Genomic DNA, 18,526 nt, shown 5'->3' on the forward strand with positions numbered 1-18,526 from the left:
TGTCAACCTGACTGTTTTAAAATGATGCACACACCTTATCAAGTATTTTTAAAACTTGAATACTCTTTAGAAAACCTTAACATTTATGGAAGAACTGTAGCACTCACTGAACTAAAATATGTCATACAAATTATTATTAGCAAAGAACTTCTATTCTGACCAGAATTAATTATTTCAGTGTTTCACATGCTATTAAGAACTGAAGTTGGCATCTTGCTTTTTGAAATTTGAGACACAAGTCTAGGTACTTGTCAGGTATGTGACATGAAAAGCACATAGAAGAGTGGATTATTATATAAATTCTTGTCAACTCCACACTTTTGAGAAAGTTTGAAAAAGAGTATTTAAGATAAATCTAACTTCAGGCAGCTTTCGTTTATGTGTCAAAGTCATGGATGACTCATCTGCTCAGTGACATATAACCCAAATAGCAAGACAAGCAGATCACTACAATTTAGTAACCTCATCTTTAAAACCGCATTGAGCGAAGGTTTAGTGAATTTCATACTTATGAGTTCTGTATTCAATCTGTCTTCTCTGACAAAGCATAAGTGCCAAAGTTTTTCAAGAAAAAAATTCAGCAGAGGCTTTTTTTTTCCATTTTAATAATGCTTAGTTGTAATATAGTCTGACATTTAATTTGTAAAGCACATTTCTGACAAACCCCGCACACCCTATAAAAGTAGATATTTATTATTAACACAATTTTACAGATGAGGAAATTGAAGGGGAAAGGTTAAAGGTAAAATTTTCAAAAGCACCTACCTGAAGTGCCTTATTCACTTTTGAAAGTGGGACTTAGGATCCTAGACTAAATCAGCGTTTTTCCAAATAGTTCCTGAAGAGTGTCTACAGTGCAACAAAAAGTGAGCCTTCCAGCACAGGCAGATATACAAGTTCTAGTTCTGCTCAGGCTAGCACACTACAAATAGCAGTGTAGCTATTGCAGCACATGTTGCAACACAGGCAAATCACCTGACTACAGAGCTAGGGGGCTGGAGAAGGCTTAGACTCAGGCAGCTGGCCTGTGTCCACAGAGCAATGGCCATGTTGCTATGTTTAGCAGGCTTGCTCAAGCAGAGCTAGCACATGTCTGTCTATCCAGGCTCATATGTTCACTCTCAGTTGCAGTACAGATACACTTGCATGACTTGCCCAAAGCTGTGGAAGGAGTGCAGAATGAGAGGAACATTTAGATCTCATGAGGATTTCTGGTCACCCTCTCACTTCTGTTCTCAGACAACTAAACTGCACAACTTTCTTATTTCATTTTTCCTCAATCTTCAGTAAAGTGAAAGTTAATAGCAATTATCCAAAATCTGATGTTAATTTGTAATGTAAAACATCTTGAGGGAAGGTGTTGCAGACAAATCTTAGCAATTAACTTATTACTGTAAAAAGAGTCCTGCAATTAACAGAACAGTATAAAGTCACTCCTACCACAAGTACTGCATGAATTGGCATACCATGAGGGAATGGCATCCTTTAATAAACCAAGGCCACAAAAGGAGTAGAAAATACGTATGTTTGGGTTAGGAGAAGTAAAAAGAAATGAGGAATAGGGGGTAAATGTGTGTATGTTTGAAAATAGGCCAGATTTTCTCCACTGAGCTGGTAAAAATACAGCTGGAATCTATCCCTAACTACCAGCTAAGAATTCCCTTAATAGGGGGAATCCCTTCATTGATATCAACCTAACAAAGCCAACTCCTAAATCAACTATTCCAGCATATCCTAGTGCAGGGGTCATTCCAAGAGCAGGAGGAGATATCCAGACATCTGATGATCCATCCTAGAGAGAAGCCAACCTTAAAGTATGGAATCAGATCTGAACTTGCCCAAAGATTATGTTGTGAACCTATCTGTAATGCAGATACAAAGCATTTTCGTGTCACAGAAAGTTAGGATGTGATACTATTTGAATGAAAATTTTAAAAGATATTAAATGGATCAGGAATGAGCGACAGGGAATGGAACACTTGAGGATTACCTGTTCTGTTTATTCCCTCTGGGTACCTGGCATTAGCCACTGTCAGGAGACAGAATACTGGGCTAGATAGACTTTTGGTCTGATCCAGTATAGACATTTTTATATTCTTACATCTCTTCCTCTCACTGAAACATATTGGTTTCCTCCACCATATCTGTTTGCTCTAACACACGCCATCAAAAATTCAGCTTCTCCAAATCTTCTGCCTAACCACAAATCTAATTGTTTCCAGCTTCTGTCCCCAGCCCAGAACTATTAGCTCCAGTTTTTCCCTGCACTGCAGGCACAAATCTATTCGCTATTAGATCGTTCTCTCTCTTCCCACCAGTCTCTTTGTTCATGCACCTCCCTATGTTTGTCTCCTCATCTGATCTTCAACCCACCTTCAGTAAGAGTATTGCTGAGCCCCTGTCCTTACGGGGCTACAGAGGAGGGAGGCCGCAGAGCAATTTTGCCTCATAAGTGTAAAAGAACAGAGTCTGGGATGGGAATAGAGTAGAGCAAGAGGTCCTTGAAATGAACTGAACTCTAGCAATAGCCAAAAACTGAAATGAAAATGTGAAGCATTTCAGTCAATGCTACTGAGCTCCAGCCAGTAGAGGATACTATCTCACTCTGGGGTGTGAATGGCCTGAGGTAGTTGCTAAGGCACTTAGACAGAATATATGTGTGCTAGGAACAGGGCCAGCTTAGTGATTCAAACAAGGGAGCTGCCCACTGAACTCTTGCCAGGTCTGCTTCACACAATAATGTGAAGACTAATTTCCCACTTCCTAAGTGGCAACTTATTAATAGCAAATTTAATTTTAGAAGGTGAATTTTCATTAGGCTTACCAAACCATCAAGCAAAATTAGGAATGTGACATGACAGAAGGAAAAAAAAAATCATATCAGCTGCAGCTTTTGGATTGGCCAAGATGCCATACATATTGAGTCAGGGAAGGCCACAAGATGAAGATCATTCCAATGAATTCTGGGAGGTTTTTTTCAACTCCTGCCACTTGAGCATCAGAGGTCACCACAACTGGAGATGGGACGCTACACAGGGTGGGCCGAAGCTCTGCTGTGGCACCAAGTATTCTCTCTTTCAGGTACTTGGCTGGCTGGTTCTTGCTCAGGCTCTAACTGATTGCCACACAGGGCATCAGGAAGGAATTTTCCCTGAGGTCAGATTGGCAGTGACTTTGGGTTTTTTTGCATTTTTTCTGCTGTGCGTAGGTGCCCATGACTTGCCACGATTATCTGGTATATCTCATATAATCATTTCTCTGCCAATGCAGGCGTCTTGAGCACTGGTGCTCCTTGGACCCTCCTGTTCTCTGCCTGTGACACATATTAGTCTCCTATGGATCTCATTTACTGTAGTCTCATTTCTGTTTGGGGATTTAGTATGTGAGAGTTAGAGTCAATATTAGCCCATAGGGTATAGATTTTGGAGACAAGGGATCTATGGCTAAACCTGGCAACATCTGGAATTGTGAAATTCCAGACACTTGAAAGGATAAAATTTGAGGTAAGAGTGGAGGAGGAAAGGGAGCAATAAAAAAGTAAAGGCCAAGACCAATTAAATTTCAAACTGTTCCCCAAACCTTCTCTTTCTCACCTCCTTTGCAGCATCACTGAGAGGATGCCTACACTGCAGTTAGAAACCTATGACTGACCTATGTCTTGGGTTCATGGGGCTCAGGCTAAGGGGCTGTTTAATTGTGGTATAGACTTTCGAGGTTGGGCTGCAGGCCTGGTTCTAGGAGTCTGAGAAGTGAGAGAGTCCCAGAGGTCTGGCTGCAGCCTGAGCCTAAATGTTTACACTTCAATTCAACATCCCCTTAGCCTGAGTTCCACCAGCCCATGTCTGTTGCCATAGGCCCGCCATGGGTGTCTAATTGGAGTGTAGACATACCCAGAGAAAGACTGTTTCAGACAATTTTTAACATAAAAAGCAAAAGCATTGGAGTGGAGGAGAAGTTAGAGAGAGAGATTTATATTGCAATATGCCATCTTTATGGTCTATAAAGGAAATTATTCAGTTTCTTTCTTGTTTCACAGTATAGCCCTATTAGATGCTAAAAATGGCAAGAGTTCCCTTAAAAAAGTCATTATATGGTATCAGTCTTGGAAGAGAGACTGCAAAAATAATAGAGTATATTTCAATTTAAATGAGATTCTGTATTGTAATACTTCCTTTTATAAAAAAAGCCATAAACAGATTCAGTTTTAATGAGCCCTTATACTACATCAGGAGAGGGAAAGAGACCTATATTTTGAAATGAACCATTAAATAGTGCATCTAGCCAATGAGAGGTAGCAAAGGAAAGTCAGATTCATTGTCTCAAAATGAGCCAAATAAGAGGTGAAAGTATAAGGAACAAAAGAGGCGTTCAGCTTGCTAACTTTCTTATTTGTTCCCCCAACGTATGTTGTAGGTTTGTGGCACTGCTCAAGCTGCTATACAATAGTTATGATGATAAAGATGTTTCCATTCCCATTATTATTATTTTCTGCAATAGTGCCTAGAGGCCCTAATCATGCACCTGACCCTGTTAATACTGAGTTCTATAGGAAAAAAAAAATCCTGTCCCAACCAGCTTACAGAGAGACAGCAGATGGGGGAGACAAGATAAATAGAAGGAGCCAGGGAGGACAAGGTAGAAGTGAATTGGTAGTGTCTGGTGTGGAAGAGGGAAATTCTGTTTTCATGAAGGATTTTTAAATCTCAAAATCCATTTTTATTCTTATTTGGGGGGGGGATAAAATTTCAAATCTCACTGTAAAAGAAAATTCCAGGAAAAAAGAGTTTTGGATCAATAAAAATATTTGTTTGGGTTTGACATTTATAATCTAATATACACATTTAACAAACTTTTGAAACAAATTCATTTTAAAACTTTTTTGTTCTGAAAGCATCAAAATGGGATGTTTCAATATCGCTGGAACTTTTTTTCTGTTTTTTCTTCAAAACAAAATGTTGTCATAATTGGCACAACTTCTCAAAGCACTTTGATTTCAATGGAACTGCACTTTCTGACAGCAAATGGTTCCAGCAAAAGTTTCTTCGGTCAGTTCTAGACCGGTATAATGAGCAGAAGTTTCAATATGCTAGCTGCCTAGCCATTAGCACATGTTTCGGAGCTGGATTTTTCTAAATGGGGCTCTGCATAAATAGCTTGACACACCGCCTTTCTGCTGGGAGCATGAGTGGAAAACTTGACCTACTAGAGATGAGTCACAGTCAAATTGGTCATTATTTTAGTTTACTTGTGGAAGTATGCTAAACTGACGGCAGTCTACCCAAAAGATAAAAATATAAGGCACCTGCATGAATGATATCGATCACCAACATTTAGGGTCAGACTTGCCGTCAGAGGTTAAAGTACAATGGAGCACAGCCCTGACTTATTATTGTTTTAACATTTATAATGCAGTAGCACCTTCAGCCATGTCAAGATTCCATTTTGCTAGGTACAAACATATAGTAAATGACAATCCCTGACCCTGATCCAAGGACCTTCCAATCTAACTGATCAGACATAAGAGGCAGATGGAACAAATGAGAGCTAGGTTGGTGGGAAGTGAGGAGAAGGAAGGAAGAAAACAACTTGGCCTCTCCCCTCCAGCTCAAGTAGATTCATGTTATCGGAGATTCACCAGCACACCTGCTGGGAGGGCTGCTTTAAAAAGGAGTTTCCCAATATAAAGCAATCTCCACAGAAATTAATTTCCCTGGAGACGATTGAGGGGAAAAAAGAGCTACTGCCCAGTTCATACACTCCTGTCTGTGGTGTATGCACTCCTAAGACTTGTGCAAATTCTCCACACCTAACAATCCTCCTGGGAAACATAGGAAAGGAGGAGGAGAGCAGGGAAACAGTGCTACAGAGTCAACTGAACCCACTCTTCTGCATGTGAGGGGTGAGATCTGGGTTTAGAAATTTCTCTTCATGCACAGATCCAGAAGGTGTGATTTTAGCCACTAACTATAAATTGAAACACTCAGCTTTGTTGGCGTTATCACCAGAAGAAATCTACTAATTATGATATTATGTTGCTGCAGAGATCAGCCTACTAGTTACAGACCAGTTCTTTAAAATGCCTTATAGGGGAAAAATCATGGCAGGCAGGAGAAAGGAGTACAAACTGCTATTTGTATTCCAATAGTGTCTCAATGTCACAGAACAAGATTGGGACTCCATTGTGCCAAGCACTGTAAAAACATATCTCATAAACAGATGGTTAAGGGTTAATGTCTCTTTTCCTGTAAAGGGTTAAGAAGCTTAGTAAACCTTGCTGACACCTGACCAAGAACCAATAGGGGAAACAGATACTTTCAAATATAGGGGGGGGGGGGTGGTGGAGGACATCTTGTGTTTGTGCGTTTTGTTTTGTTCATTACTGCGCTCCGGACGAGGGGACATACACAAACCAAACGTCCCAAATTTCAACCGACTTTCGTTTAAAATGAAGCAATAGCCAGGCAATGCGGAACTAGTCTTATCGTTTTCTGAAAACTGTAAAGGTCCTGTGCCGGAAGGATTTACCGCTGTTTGCTGTAACGTGAATCTAAGGCGGGTGGCTCCCGCGCTATATGAATCTGAGTCCCTAAAGCATCTGTTCCATCCGATTTACAGAGATAAATGTTACTTTTGCTTTCTCAAGAAAAGCTTCTTTTAAGAACCTAATTAGATTTTTCCTGTTTAAGATCCCAGATTTGCCGTTGTGACCTCGCAAGGCAACTCGGGAGGGAAAGTCTGGCGGGAAAAAGAGGGGAGGTTAATTTCCCTGTTAAGACCCAAGGTTGGCTGGTCCCAGCGAAGTTGCGAACAGAAAGTGTGCCAGACACTAAATTCTGGCTGGTGGCAGCGTACCAGACCTAAGCTGGTAATTAAGCTTAGAAGTCTTCATGCAGGTCCCCACTTCTTGTACTCTAAAGTTTGAAGTGGGGAAAAAAAACCTTGACAACATATAACAAACAAAGCCTGCCCCAAAGGACTTGTAACTTTAAATAGAAGACTAAAAGTAGGGCTAATGATACAACACATTACCAGAGTGATTGGGATGGTGGGTAGCAAATGTCATGTTAGTTGTCTCGGGGAGAGGGGTCTTCCAAAACATGTTTATTTTTTCCTTTTTATTTTAAGTACAGATAGTGGGAAATGGTGGGAGATTGGGATGGGGGCAGGGGAAGGAGATGGGTTAATAGGAGCATGGTGTGGTGTATTAAATTGTAAAAATTGCCAGCTGACACTTTAAACTGAAGCCCTGCTTGCAGGCTAGGGAGATCTGTAGAGAACTGTTCAATATGGGCCTTGCCAAGTGAGTTTACAGATAGATCGCTAGAGTAAGATGGATGAGGTATACTCCTCTGTATTTGGGAGCAGTCTATTTTTGTCTTCTCTCTCTGATTTTGAGTTCTTGTGTATTCTGAATTCTAGAAATTCAGAATTGTAACCTTCCAGCAGGAATACTGTATATGTTTGTCCAATATCTCTGCATGCCAATACAAGCAGAATACATGGAAGTAAGAGAAAGCGGAAGTATGGAATGGGTGGCAGAGGAGAGGAAATAATAGAGAGCAGGAAGGGGGGGAGCAAAGAGCAAAATTGCAGCATGAGAGACAGAGAGGAGTTGGCTGGAGTTGGAGGAAATAACCAATCTGCAATGAAACAAAATATCAAACCATTAAAAAAAAAAGTCAACAGTTCCAAAGTGCTGCTGCTAATGCTGCTTGCTATCTAGGCTCCCACTCCCTGCTTGGGGAGTAGAATCTCTTAGCTAGCAGGGACTGCTTTCACACTGAGCCTCTATGACTGGGGGCAGAATTGAATAACTCCGCAAGGTGATTGAATCCAGTATAATTTTTCTAAAGAAAAATAACAAAATACAATACTTAACCTCCTATTTGAATTGAATTTGAAATAGTATTTAGTACTTATATAAATGAATTGTCCTATCTTCTTGTTGGGGTAGGGGTGGTAGATCTCATTGCTACAAATCCTCTGCAATCCACTTTCATAGAGCCCAGCTACTTCAACTGTATGTGGCTTGAGTGTATTTTTCCCTTAATGATTAGTAATCTTTGAAATAAATATTGCTTGATTTACTCCTGACTCAATATTAAAGGGTGCTGGACAAAGGGTTGCTGATTCAGCCCTCTGTCATGCCAGCTCCCATTTAGGAAAATAAATTAGAGCTGGGTGGTGATAAACTGTCCCTAATTGGGGAAACAGGGACAGCTGCTGCCTAATTAGCCTGGGGCTGTATAAGAGCCTCAGGGGAACAGAAGAAAGAAACGGAAAAGATAGGGAGTGGCAGGCCAGCCAGCAAGCCTGCCTGTCTCCTGCAGACAGTGAAGGACCAACTGTACAAGTTGCAATGGTGGTGGGAACAAGCGTATGAATAAACTGCATCAGTGGTTACTGCCCTGAGGATCTCACAGTGACTTTGTGGACCTCACAGAGGCAGGAGATGAGAGGGCCCTGCCGTGCTCTGCTTCACTCACTTCAATGGGACAATGCTCATGAATATGGTGTCAGGATTTGGGTCTGATCCTTAAGTCCATGGGATTCTTCCCACTGACTTCAGAATAACTTGGATCAAGCTCTTGATCCATAAACAATTTCAATGGTTTTATTAAGAGATGCTTTAAAGATATACAGCAAAGCTGACAACAGCAGCAAGAGTTCAAGGTAGAAGTTCAGTCTCTACTTTGAATGTCCTTGACTTTTCCTTGTTTGTGGTGTTTAAATATAGTTTTATAGTTTTGTGGTATTTAATTAACTGTAAGTTTGCATACTCAGCTTTCAGTTTCACCTCTGTTCCCACCCTGGGTCCAGAAACATGTGCAACTAGAAAGATAACACTGTGTTGTATTGACAAGTTTTATATTACAGAAATTGGAACATTTACGTTGCACAAAATTACCTTTTTTCAGATTAACTGATTCACGGTGAATTTCCTTTACACAATGTAAAAGGGGTAAATATTTGAAGTGTGTGTGTGTATATATATGAAATATTGTGTTTGTGTTTATTTGAGGATATGCCATTTTTGTTTAAAGTGGTTGAAATGTTGCCACTTTTCCATACAATTTCTTTTAAAATAAGAAGTTTGGAATTCCTCTAGCTGAGCACATAGTATTATCCATATTACATACTTCCTATTGCAAAGTTCTTGTTTTCAAGTGCTTTTTACTTTTAGAGAGTTTTTTGGGTTTTTTTTATACTTTGTGGTTTCAATATGTATAATTAGGACTGGTCTGGAGCCAGTCCTAATGATGCAAAATATTTCACGGTCTCTCAAAGCTTTCTTTTCTTTTTCCCTGTCTAGAAGGACTAGCAAGACACCTCTGAGGCTGATATAAAATCTTTCTATCTTAAGTATTTATATGGCCTCCATTACCATAGCATCTGAATACCTCACAGGCTTGAGTTTTTATCCTTACAACATGGTTTTGAGGTGATGGAGAACTAGAGAGACTCAGTTACATGGCCAAAGTGTCACACAGTCTGCAGTAGAGCAGGGAACTGAACCCAGGTCTCATAAGGCCCTGGCTAGCAGCCCAACCACTGTTCCATCCTTCCAAATTAAAGTGTATTTAAGTACAGTATCTTTATTTTTAAGGGGGATATCTACTCTCAAAATCCCTCAGATGTACTCCTTGCATATGATACCTTGACACTGAAGGCCATATTTTTGAAAGTAAGAATTTATCTTGCATGTTCATTATACTTAAACTGTTCTTATATGCAAACATTTCAAGCTCCACCCTGAAATGTCTAGTTTTGCAGGAGCAAACACCGACATATATTTTCACTAACCTACACACTTGTAACTTGTATTAATTACCATTTAGAAAGTTATTTGGGGCCTGTTTCTGTTGAATTATTGACTTTAGGAGGAGCAAGATTGGGCCTTCAATAAAAAATTATTTTTAGCAAATCCATTTTTTCCGTTAGCGGGGAAGGGATAAATCTTTTGAAAGCATTCTTTGTAATGATCTTTACTCCACATTCCAAAGAGAAGAACTCATGTTTATAGTCCAAAACACTGAGAACTGAACAGATATTGCTTCCTATATAATCCAATTGACACATACTTGTTAAAATATTAAGTGTGAAGTATTTAGGGCAGATTTAAATGCAGTATTAAGTGACGGGATTTGCATAATATTAGACATTGATGCCATATTTGAAATGCTGACATCATCTCTCATAATTGAAAGCATAGTACCTTAGCAAAGAATCATTTATTAAAACCAAACTACTGTTTCATTAAAACATTAGAATTTGCTGCATTGAATAGCCCTTGGGCAGCATTCTCAAATAATAGTGAATTGCTATTCTAATCCACAACTGAACATTTTAATAACTGTGATAAATGACTCACAAAGGGCTTGAGGTTTCAATGTTGCTGGAATTAGAATCGGCAGAGAGGCTGGGCATGGGTGATAGATGAAGAGGATTTTTGTGGTAAACAGTTTACGATGTCAGGACAATACCAGCTTATTGAACTCTTGGAGGCTAAATTCCTGTCCATTTGTCACCTTGTTGCCTGCAGACATAGATGTACGTAGAGCAATAGTCTTACATTCTTTATCAGCCTAATATAGTCTCATAACTCCTGGACTGTTCTGAAAAAGATCTGAGGGGGAAACATCTTAACGAATCTCTGAGAAAATTAAAAAGGTAAAACAAGAACAGAATTGCTTTAAATTAAGAAATCCAATATATTGCTGAACACTTTAGCGCTGGAAGCATTCTCTATCTTCTATTCACATTACAGGAACAGTTCCTGGTATTGCTAACATTTCTGTTAAGAGTTGTTGTTTTTTACAGGTATTGTAATTTCTAATTTGTATATTTTCATTAGTCAGTTTGAGTCTTTTTGCAGTATGAAGAAATCAGATGATCACTAGCTAAGCACCTTCATAGCTGCATTTATGTCCTCATATATCCTCATATGGAAGCTGTTGCTTCATTTGCTGCCCTTTTCTGTACCTTTTCCAATTCAAATATGATTTTTTGACATGGGGTGACCAGATCGGTGCACAGTACTCAAGATGTGGGTGTACTATGGATTTAAACAGAGGCAACATGACATTTTCCATCTGGCTATCTATCCCTTTCCTAATGAATCCCAATATTGTTAGCTTTTTTTTTGACTGCCAGTGCACATTGAATGGATGTTTTCAGAGAACTATCCACAGTGACTCAAAGATCTTTCTTGAATGATAACAGTTAATTGAGACCCCCATCATTTTATATGTATTGTTGAGATTGTATTTCAATATGCATTACTTTGCATTTATCAACATTATATTTCACCTGTATTTTGTTGCTCAATCACTTAGTTTTATGAGATCTCTTTACCTCTTCAGTCTGCTTTGGACTTACAAAACTTCTCAAGATAGTTATCTGTCATCAGATGTTTGGCTGCATGCATGTGTTCTCTCTATGTGCCACACCAGCTCTGCACAGACACCTGACACAGCAGACCTCAATCAAGCTGCCCAATGACCACAAGATCCATTAAGATACAAAGTACCCAGCCAGGGTTTGTTGTTGACAAAGCTCAATAACAGCACCTGGCGGACTTTATGGTGATGTTAGGATATATATGCCCATGACAATGGACACAGCTCTGTAATGATGGGACTTTCCATTCCCCTCTAAGCTGGCCAAAGACACTCCCTTTTATACACCAATACAAACAAGTTACATATTGCCCCTCTGAAATAGTTACTGCCACCTGAAATGGGTTGTTACCAACCATTACCTTGTCTATGTTGGTTCTATCAGAACATCTCAATCCATCACACTGTCATCTTGACCTCATCTTTAGGAAGGGTCAGTGTGTTCTTGTTACCTTTTGCAGCAGGGGGATGTCTGTACCATACTTGGAATCAGTGTCCTGGTACCATCCTTCTGGAGTGTGTTTGTATGAGTGTCTTTTCCTTAGCCCTTCTGAAGAATGTCTGTATTTTGCAATACCAGCCCTCTTCTTGCCAGGTTCTGTGAGCTTGTAAGCAGGCAGAGTCTGACTTCTGCTAACTTGGCTTCTTTGATTTATATTAGCAAAGCTTGACCATTACTTTAGTTCAGACCTTAGGCTTCAACCAGGGCTTCTGATACAAGGCTTTGTCTCAGGCTCTCTTTCTACTACAGTATCAGCTTCAAATTTTGCCAACTCACTTCATACCCCTTTTCCAGATCATTTCTGAATATGTTGAACAGCACTGGTCCCAATGTGGACTCCTGCGGGACACCAATACTTACCTCTCCCCATTCTGAAAACTGACCATTTATTCCTACCATGAGTTCCTTTCTTTTAATCAGTTATTGATCCATGAGAGGACCTTCCCTCTTATCCAGTAACAGCTTACTTTGCTTAAGAGACTTTGATGTGCAACCTTGTCAAAGGCTGTCTGAAAATCTAAGTACACTATATCCATTGGATCCCCCTTGTCTACATGCTTGTTGACCCCCTTAAAGAACTCTAATAGATTGATGAGGTATGGTTTCCCTTTACAAAAACCATGTTAACTCTTCCTCAACAAATCATGTTTACTATGTGTCTGACAATTTTCATCTTTACTATAGTTTCAACCATTTTTCCTAGTACTGAAGTTAGGTTTACCAGCCTGTAATTGCTAGGATCACCTCTGGAGGATTTTTTAAAAAATATTGAGTCAAAATAACAATCCTCCAGTAATCTGGTACAGAAGCTGATTTAATTATAGGTTACATACCACAGTTACAAGTTCTACAATTTCATATTTGAGTTCCTTCAGGACTCTTGGGTAAATGCCATCCAGTCCTGGTGACTTATTACTGTTGAATTTATCAATTTGTTCCAAGCCAACTCTAATGACACCTCAATCTGGGACAGTTTCTCAGGCTTGCCACTTAAAAAAAATGGCTCAGATTTGGGAATCTCCTTCATATCCTCATCTCCTCATATCTCATGAAGACTGATGCAAAGGATTCATTTAGCTTCTCCCCAACAGCTTTATTTTCCTTGAGTGCTCCTTTAGCATCTCAATCGTCGAGTGTCCCCACTAGTTCATTAGCAGGTTTCCTGCTTCTAATGTACTTAAATGGTTTGTTTGATTAGCTAGTTGCTCTTCAAATTCTTCTTTTGACTGCCTAATAATATTTTTACACTTCATTTGCTCCTTTCTATTTTCCTCAATAGGATTTAACTTCCACTTATTAAATGATGCTTTTTGTTTTGCCTCTAACAGCTTCTTTTACTTTGTTTAACAAAGCTGACACTTTGTTTGGACCTCTTACTATGCTTTGTATTTATTTTTTAAAATTTGGGGTATGCATTTAAATTAAGACTTTATTATGGTGTCTTTAAAAAGCTTCTATGCAGCTTACAGGGATTTCACTTTTGGCACCGTACCTTTTAATTTCTGTTTCACTAACTTCCTCATTTTTGTGTAGTCCCCCTTTCTGAAATTAAATGCTGCTGTAGAAGGCTACTTTGGTGTTCTCCACACACAGGGATATTAAATTTTATTATGCTAGGATCACTATTGCCAAGCAGTTCAGGTATATTCACCTCTTGGATCAGATTCTGTGTTCCACGAACTCAATTCTTGATTTAGTCCTTATGTGGGTTCCAAGGCTAGCTTTTCCAAGAAGCAGTTGTTTGAGGTGTCAGACTTTATCTCTGGGTACATGTCATCTCAGGATGGGACACAATCAATATGGGGATAGTTAATATCCCCCAGTATTATTGATGAGGGAGTTTGTTTTTTAGGGTTGGCTTTTTTTTTGGTTTTTTTTTTTGGCAGTCTCTCTAATCTCCCTGAGCATTTCAAAGTCACTGTCACCATCCTGGTCAGGTTGTTGGTAGTATGTCCCTACTGCTATATTCTTATTCTTTAAGCATGGAATTACTGTCCATAGAGATTCTATGGTACAGTTTGATTCATTTAAGATGTTTACTTCATTTGACTCCGCTTTCTTTCACACATAGTGCCACTCCCCCACCAGCATGACCTGTTCTGTCTTTCTGATTGATTCTGATAATCCAATTGATTATCCTCATTTCATCAAGTTTCTGTGATACTATGTCGATATCCTTATTTTAATATGAGGCCCTCAAGTTCACCCATCTTACTATTTAGACTTCTAGCATTTGTATATAAGCACTTATAAAACTACTTTAACTGTCTGCCTTTATGTGATGTAATTGAATGGAACTCTTTTTCATTTGACTGTTTCTCATCAGATCCTACACATATTTTATCATCTTCCATCTTCCCCTCCTTATTAGGATATAGAGAATCTCCATTAATACATCCTCCTCTAAGGGATGTTTCAGTCCGAACCACATGCTCCTCCATCCCTGTCAGCTTTCCCCCAGTCCTTAATTTAAAAACTGCTCTGACCTTTTAATTTTATATGCCAGCAATCTGGTTCCATTTTGGGTTAGGTGGAGCCCATCCTTCCTATATGGGCTCCCCTTTTCCCAAAAGGTTCCCCAGTTCCTAATAAATCTAAACTCCTCCTCCCTACACAATCATTTCATCCACGCACTGAGACCCTGCACTCCTGCCTATCTGTCTAGCCCTGTGAATGGAACTGACATTATTTCAGAGAATGCTCCCATAGGACCCAGACCCCAAGCCCAAACATCTATACTGCAATTAAGCAGCATTGTAGCTCAGGTCCTTGAACCTGCCTCAACTAACACAAGCCAATGTAGACATACTATTAGATTCAGGCTGTAGCTTGTTCAATAGATTAGGGCTCATTTTTCACTGCCTTGTGTCTGGTATAGTCATAAAAGAGTGCAAAGTGGGTGTAAAATGCTACCATTATAATTTTGTAGACCAGTTTTGCACTTGCTTTGCATAGATGAAAACGTCTACATAAGATGTAAAGTAGTGGAGAATCTGGCCCTTTGCATTACTTCTAGCTGGAAGTTAATGATGAATAAAACCAAAACTACCTAGGCAATTAAAAATTTTACTAAATTTACCTCTAAATATACTTTTGTACATGTGAAAAACTTTGGTGCTCTTCATACTATGGTTTTGTCCTTCTGTATCAAGCATCTATGGAAAAACTCTGAAGGCTAAAGTGAGTATGAAATGAAGAAACTTAAGTGATTAGAATGGGCCCATTGAGAATACAATGTATCTATCATAAACTCATAGAGAAATGGCTTTGTCTCTGAAGATGTCAGACATCTAGCCTGTTACTTTCAGGAGAAGTTAGAAGTTTGCTAAGTTTCTCTCCGTTTTGCTGATGGACAGCAAATTTTCAAAAAGTGGAAGCTAACTTGAACCCAAGAAAGTAACATGCCCTCATTTTGTGTGTGCAAATTGGCCTTTGAATACATAATTACCACATTTTGCATATGCAGACTTAGGTGGATACATCCGCTTTCATTTTTTGCTGGTGTAAATATGTTGCTAGGTTTTGAAAATTTGGCAGAGAACAGTTCTGTCTGGCACGGTACTAGGAAAAATCACTAGCATGTGGCACAATGTTAATAGTGGCATGAAAACAAAATAGCAGTTATTTTAACATTGGCAGATGTGATTATTGTCAATGAAAACCCAGGGAATAATTAAAAATTACTTAACCTACTTTCTTTCAATAAAATATCCCTTTCTCTCACTGCAGCTATTCCTTCATTTCCTAGTTTCTCCTTTCCTCTGTCTCCCACTCCTTTTTACTTTCACATTATTCTTCAGTCATTTTGTCTGTTTCATTTTCTTTTCTCTCTCTGAAGTCAATACAAATTGGAATTAGGTTTAATGGGAATTTTTGGATGCAGACTCTCTCATAATCAGACTTTCTCTCTCTCTGAAAAAAACAGCAGAGAGCTTGAAGCTTTCAGAGATGTTTGCATGTGTTGTAGTAGCTGAGGGTGGAAGGAAGGGGAAATTGGCAGTTAGAAGAGTTATTCTTTGCTTTGCAGTTTTAGTCAACTTGGTATAACTAATGTTTAAGTTAATACGGCTTGACTGACATCCCTATCATTTTGAGGACAGGTAAAATATTTGTTTGACTATGCACTATCTATCAAACAGATATAATCCTTCATGACTTGTGATCTGATCCAGCATACATTTTTGAAAAAAGAAAGGTAAACTCAAGGGGAGGAAACCCCCAAATTTAAAAGATATTTTTTTCCTTTTCTCCCCTATTTTCACTTCTAAAACTGAAACACATACACACAAATATCACTTCATAAAGGAAGAATCTGCATAAAGCAAGAGGCAAACATTTGTATCTGTTAACAGACAGGTCCAAACCTCTATATCTGATATGTCTGTAAATGTTGGAGAAGTTTGGGTTCAAAGTTAGGAACTAGGGCTATCTATATATTGGTAACATTGCCATCTATCCAGTTTGGAACACAAAATTGTCTGATCTGAACAGATTTGGTCTGTTTGGAAGGAATTTGATTTATATAGAACAAAGCTAATTTAAATAAAAGTAAAGTTAGCACACTTCAGAGGAATCTCAGAATCTTCTGCCAAAATAATAAACCTGCATATCAGTGTGTGACTGAAAACCACTTCTATGTTACTTACTCTACCAGTTGGATTCATAACAAACAAAATAAGTCAGGACTGTCCTATAGTTTATACTGTAAGTCTAGAGTACTGAATAATATTGTCCAGGACCATGTCTCACCTTTATCATTCATTAGATAAACTATAGGTGGCTAGGGCTAATCTTTTCTACATCAGGTAAATAAGCTTACGTGTGTGGACTGGACTGCAAGGCAAAATTTGGCCCTATGTATAGATTAAAATCATTTAACTGGAAAATTCATTTTTTTGCTTGGAGGACTATCGAGGGAAGACCATAGCAATAATACACAGACTAGATATGCTGTATTAGACTAGAGTGCTGTGCATTGTTTGCTTCATAGGAATCTAGGGATTGATGTTGGACTGGAATTGCTGAATCCAGAAAAAGGCAAAGGAAGGCTTTAAAACATCAGAGTACTGTAAAAGGGAACTGGTTATTTCTGTCCATTCATGGAATTTGGGTATATAATATATTTAGAGCCAGAAGACAACTATTTCTCTTCTGAATATTCTACGGGAACAGGGGGCAAAAGGCAAATGAGTCTGTTCCCCTCCTCCACTCATGTATCTTAGTATGTCACAATGGCAGTTCCTGTGATAGGAGGTGTACAGGAGCTGCTCTGCTTCTGCATCTGCTAGAACACACATCACTCAGTGTTGGAAATAAGGATTTGCTATCCCTCTTCCCTCACTCCTGTTTTGCACCAATGCATGGAGCACATCAGCAGCCCTGAAAACACCAGTCTGCACTATCCTAAAGACCCTAAACGTTGAATCTACACACACTCACACACAGGTCTTTAGGAAGGGATTGGTACAACATACTATCCATATTGCAGCTGAGAGCCCAGATGCTACATTTTGGGACAACTTAATAAGGGTGCTATTGTCTCTTACGCCACTTCAGAATATCCACTAACACAAGCTTGTATATGATATACATTTAATATATTTCACAAAATATATGCTTTGCAAGTCCCACTGATCTCATTAAGAGCAAACTGAGTTTTACTGCAGGTTCCTTCCATGTTGCCTAGGATTAGGGGCCTGAGAGTTAACTGTTTTTCTTGGACTTGCTTCTGGGTGATCTATATATTATTTTTTTTTCAGCCTTACTCAGAATGATTCCAACTAAACTTGTTCCCAACTAATTCTGCCTCGCATCTATGACTGCAGTAGCATGATTTGGTCCTAAGATTTTAAGGCCGCTGTTCAGTATCTCAGAGTTTTGCGAACAGGGGCGGCTAACTGACTTTTGAGAGGGAGTTTGGAAGGGGAGTGGGAAGGGGGCAAGGGACACTTGCCATGCTTTAAAACCTTTAAACTAAACTATAATCAACACTTCTTGATTTAAACAAAAACTCTTATCATTAACTATGTAGCTATAGGAGAGAATGCAGGCAGAAGCCCAGCAGCAGAGTGGGGGCTGTCGTGTTTATTACCCTCAGTATAGCATGTTGATTACCTGCCCTGTGGGCAGGTAGCCTGTGTGTGGATTCAGTGCAAGGAGCTCCTGGCCCTCAGTGACCACGTACAGGCTTTGGAGGCCAGGGTGACGGAACTGGAGGAGCTAAGGAAGGCAGAGAGGTATGTTGATGAGGCTTTCCAGGACACTGTAGATAGCCCCTGTGCTGTGAAGGAGGGATGAAAAGCTCAGGGAAGGAGAGCTGTCAAGAGGAACAGAGGGAAACTTTCCTATAGGAATCATAGAATATCAGGTTTGGAAGGGATCTAAGGAGGTCATCAAAGCAGGACCAATCCCAAACTAAATCATCCCAGTCAGGGCTTTATCAAGCCTCACCTTAAAAATCTCTAAGGAAGGAGATTCCACCACCTCCCTAAGTAACCCTTTCCAGTGCTTCACCACCCTCCTAGTGAAAAAGTTTTTCCTAATATCCAACCTAAGCCTCCCCCACTGCAACTTGAGACCATTACTCCTTGTTCTGTCATCTGCTACCACTGAGAACAGTCTAGAT

Source organism: Chelonoidis abingdonii, chromosome 5, assembly GCF_003597395.2.
Source record: "Chelonoidis abingdonii isolate Lonesome George chromosome 5, CheloAbing_2.0, whole genome shotgun sequence".
NCBI classification, from domain to species: domain Eukaryota; kingdom Metazoa; phylum Chordata; order Testudines; family Testudinidae; genus Chelonoidis; species Chelonoidis abingdonii.